This window comes from Panthera uncia, assembly GCF_023721935.1.
Source record: "Panthera uncia isolate 11264 chromosome A1 unlocalized genomic scaffold, Puncia_PCG_1.0 HiC_scaffold_17, whole genome shotgun sequence".
In the NCBI taxonomy this organism is placed as follows: Eukaryota; Metazoa; Chordata; class Mammalia; order Carnivora; family Felidae; genus Panthera; species Panthera uncia.
In genome coordinates this window covers 35,378,925-35,383,848 of record NW_026057577.1, presented here as the reverse complement: position 1 = coordinate 35,383,848, position 4,924 = coordinate 35,378,925, and positions in this window count along the sequence as shown.

Sequence of the window (4,924 nt, the reverse complement as noted above, 5' to 3'; positions counted from 1 at the left end):
AGGGAAGGAAGGAAGGAAGGAAAGAGGGAATGGAAGAGGGAAGGAAGGAAGGAAGGTAGGAAGGAAGGGAAGAATGAAGGAAGGAAGGGAAGAATGAAGGAAGGAAGAGAAGAGGGAAGGAAGGAAAGAAGGAAGGAAGGAAGGAAGATAGGAAGGAAAGACAGAAAGGAGGCAAGAAAGAAATCTGATAACAGCAAGTATGGCAAGTATGTGTAGCAACTGGAATTTCATGTATCACTAACAGAAATAAAATTGGTACAGCTACTTCAAAGAACACTTGAGCAGTCTAAAATAAATTAAGCATATACTTCCTATGTGACCTAGGAGTTTCACTCCTCAGTGTCTACCCAAGAGAAATAAAATCATATGTCGCTAGAGTATTTGTACACCATGTTTAGAGTATCCATACTACAAAATAGTCAAAAAGTAGAAAGGATCCAAATGGGCATCAACAGGAGTTGATGGCAGGCATCTGACATGTGACAGGAATATTACTCAGCAATAAAGAGAAGAAGCTACTAACACAACAGCATGGATGAATTTCAAAAACATCATGCTAAATGAAACAAGCAGTGTACAAAAGACCAAGTACCATATGATTCCATTTATATTAAATTTTGGAAAATGTAAGGGCGTAAAAGAAATATATGGCTGCCTCATGACAGGGATTGAATAAAAAAGGGTATAAGAATTATTTCTCAGGTGACCAGAGTATTCTAAAGCATATTTAGTGATATTTGCATGACCGAACGCATTTACAAAAACTCATTTGAATTCACACTTAAAACGGATGAATTAATGGCATTTAAATTACAAAAAAAAAATGCTGAAAATGAAACAAGATGAGAGGATATTATAAAAACATTATGTCAAAAATTTGAAAATGTATATAAAATGGATTGTGAAAATTGCCAAAACCTAGAAAAAATAGAACACTTAAATGGTACTATCATCTTTAATAAAGATCAGACTGTAGTTACAAATCTTCCTTGCATATGACATAGGCTCCAGACAGTTTTACAGGTGAATTTTACCAAATAGTCAAGAAGCAGATCATTTTAATCTTAAACTATCCAGAAAACAGGGGGTGAAAAAGGTGAGAAGGGAAACAGTCTCCACCTACTTTTAAAGACTTGTAGGGGTGCCTGGGTGGCTCAGTCGGTTAAGTGTCCGACTTCAGCTCAGGTCATGATCTCACAGTCTGGAAGATGGAGCCCCACGTTGGGCTCTGTGCTGACCGCTCAGAGCCTGGAGCCTGTTTCAGATTCTGTGTCTCCCTCTCTCTCTGACCCTCCCCCGTTCATGCTCTGTCTCTCTCTGTCTTAAAAATAAATAAATGTTAAAAAAAAATTTTTTTAAAGACTTGTATAACCTTGATAGAGAAACTGACAAGAGAAATTGGAGAAAGGAAAGCTACCCTCTAATCTCGTTCATTAACTTAGATACAAGAAATCCTAAGCATTATGTTAGCAAACCAAATTAAGCAAGGTATAAAAAACATAAGTCATAACTTAGGTTTTGGGCTAATTCCCAAAATGCAAATTTAGTTCAAATTTACAAAAATCTGTTAATGTCGTTCACCATATCATCTAGTGAAAGGGAGAAAACACGTGATCATTACAATAGATCAGAAAAAGGAGTCAATAAAATTTAGCACCCATAGTGATAAAACCTCTTAGCAAACTAGGAACAGAAAGGAGTGGTCTTAACCTGATAAACAGTAACTATAGAAAACCTGGAGCCACCACCATGTTCAGTGGAGAAACATTACAAGCACCCCTATTAAAGTCAAAATCAAGACAATGCCCTCCATCACCACTTAATTCAATGATATATTGGAGATCCTAGACAGAATGCAAGCAGGAAAAAAGAAATAAAATATATAAGCATTGAAAAATAAATACAACTCCCAACCGATATAATTATCTACATAGCACAGAAATATCTACAGGCCAATTCTTAACATTAACAAGAGTTTAACAATCCTACTGGTTAAAAGATCAATATACCAAAGTCAGTTGCAAGTCTATAGTTGCCAGCCATAAGCAGGTAGAAAATATTTATTTTTAAAAAGATAGCACCATTAAGCTACTAAAATACAAGGTATTGAAGAATTATTCCCACAAAAGATGTAGAAAATTATGTAGAAAATTATAAGCCTGTTGAAAGGATATTTATTAAGTGCTGACAATGTGCCAGGCACTCTGCGGGTAGTAGAAATACAAAGGCTAGTAAGACGTACTGTTCCCATTCTTCAGTGCCAACAGGCTGGTGACAGAAACTGTGCCCAAGCAAATGGATGCCACACCTTGGAACAGTGCAAGGGAGGTGTGTTTAGATACGATAACAGGGATGAATCATGGGTAGGTGGATCAGAAAAGAGGCATTCACAGTTGGAGACACTTCAATGCTTACTCTGCAGATGAGTAGGGATTTTCCAGGAGAGCCAGGAGAGAGAAGGAGTAGGCAATGCTTGCAAAGCAGAAGGAACAGGATGGGAATAGGAAAAGGCAGGGGACAAAAAACCCTGTTCTCCACAGTCATAACCAGCTCAACAGGGATTTACTGAAAATGCCATCAGCTGCCCCTCTTCTGACCTTCTTGGCTGTCATATCCATCCCATCCCATCTCTTTCCTCCACATCTGCCTGTTAAGCTATTTCCTGGACCTGAAGACCCAATTCACCTTGCTTTCCCTACCTTCCCATGTCACCCCAGTGTGATCCATCTCTTCCTCTGTTCTGATAGTAACTTGGACCTCTAATTTTAATGGCACTCCAGCTGCATTCTTCTCTTTTACCAAATAACGACTGAAGTATTTCTACTGCCTTTGCAAAATATCAAGCTGATAGAGTGGGCACTCAACATACGTGTTTTAAATGGACTGTCATTGCTCACTTCTGTAGAGTTGCTCTTTGCAGAAGATTGTGATCTGCAGGAAATCTTCGTTGTTGTTACATGACATCACAGTGAATGACCTCTGTCGAACTTACAGGGGGACCATCTAACACTTGGCCTCTCAGATCAACTCAACACTTTGTGCTTTAAAACAGTATGGGTCTCCTACCTTCTCACTGCTCCGTCCTCTCTCACCCAAATCCCGTGTGGGAATGCAGACAGGTTATTGACTACTGGGCTGCATTCTGCTGGTTAAAATGTTAGTTTGCATATCAGCTTGTTTCCACCTGTGCACTACAAAGCACCCTCACCTACACATGCACGGAAATCATTTGATATTTCCTGCTGCTGTACAAACTCTACATCATTTTTTAAGTTCATAAGTTTGCACACTTCATTGTAAATAATGCTGTTCCTTTTTAGGTTCAGAGGAGGTATGGAAGTATGGAGTAGTAGGAGGGGCACTGGATTTGCAGTTCCAGGAAAACACTGCTGTGAACTTGGGAGAAATGTCTAAAATCTTTAAATCTCTAATTTTTTAGGGCTTCTGTTTCCTCATCTTCAAGGAGGTGATAATGTCACTCCATGACCTATCTCATTTGGCTGCTATGAGGATCAAATAGGCCAGGTGATTGTGCTAGAAGTTTGAGAAGTGTAGAGCTCCCTTCCAGTCCCATCACTGTTATGAAGAGTAACCAACACAAGTTGGTAATCATTTCCCTTATCATGAACTTAAATCCTTTGAAGCTAGTGTTATCTACTTCAGCAAAATCAGCTCTGTTGAGGCATGCTCAGAAAGTTCATTGAGGACATCACCATTTTTAGATTGCTAAGATGAATGCATGAGTGAAATTTATCATCTTCCTTCAGCACCTTTCAGGATCACCCAAAGTCTATTGTTTTTTTTAATTGAGATATAACTGACATATAACATCATGTAAGTTTAATGTACATAACATAATTGGTTGGATACATTTATATTGCAACATGATTAACACAGTAGCGTTAGCTAATACCTCCATCACTTCACATAATTATCATTTCTTTTTTGTGATAGAACATTTAGCAACTTTAAAGTTTATAATACAGGATTGTTAACTATAATCACAATGTTGTACATTGTATCTCCAGAATGTACTCATCTTCTAATGCAAGTTTGTACCCTTTGACAATTCCCCCACCCCCAAGCATCTGGTACCACTGTTCTATTCTCCGTTTCTGTAAGTTAGGCTTTTTTAGGTTCCACATATCAGTGATATCATACAGTATTTGTCTTTCTCTGACTTCTCTCACTTGGCATAATGGCCTCAAATTCCCTCCATGTTGTTACAAATGGCAGAATTTTTTTCTTGTGATTTAATAATATTCCATCGTGTGTGTGTGTGTGTGTGTGTGTGTGTGTGTGTGTGTGTGTCTATGTATATACCACATCTTTATTCATTCCTTCACTGATGGACACTCAGGTAGTTTCCATATCTTGGCTGCTGTGAATAATGGTGCCATAGACATGGGAGTGCATGTATCTTTTCTATACCCTATTTTCATTTCATTTGGATATATAGTCAAAATTGGAACGCTAGATCATATGGTAATTCTATTTTTAAGTTTGTTGGGGAATCTCCATACTATTTTCCATAGTGGTTACATCGGTTTACATTCCCTGCAACAGTGCACAAATGTTCCCTTTTCCCCACCCCTTCACCCACACTTGTTATCTCTTGTCTTTTTGATGATAGCCATTCTAACAGGTATGAGGTGATATCTCACTGTGGTTTTGATTTTCATTTCATCACTGGTGTTTAGTGATGTTGAACACCATTTCGTGTACCTGCTGGCCATCTGTATGTCTTCTTTAGAATAATGTCTATTCAGTTCATCTGCCCATTTGGTGATCAAAGTTTTTGTTTTTCTGTTACTGAATTGTGTGTGTTCTTTCTATATTTTGCATTGTTAGTCCTTTAACAGATATGTGGCTTGCAAATATTTTCTCCATTCCATTCCATTCTCCTGTTCATTTTGTTGATCAT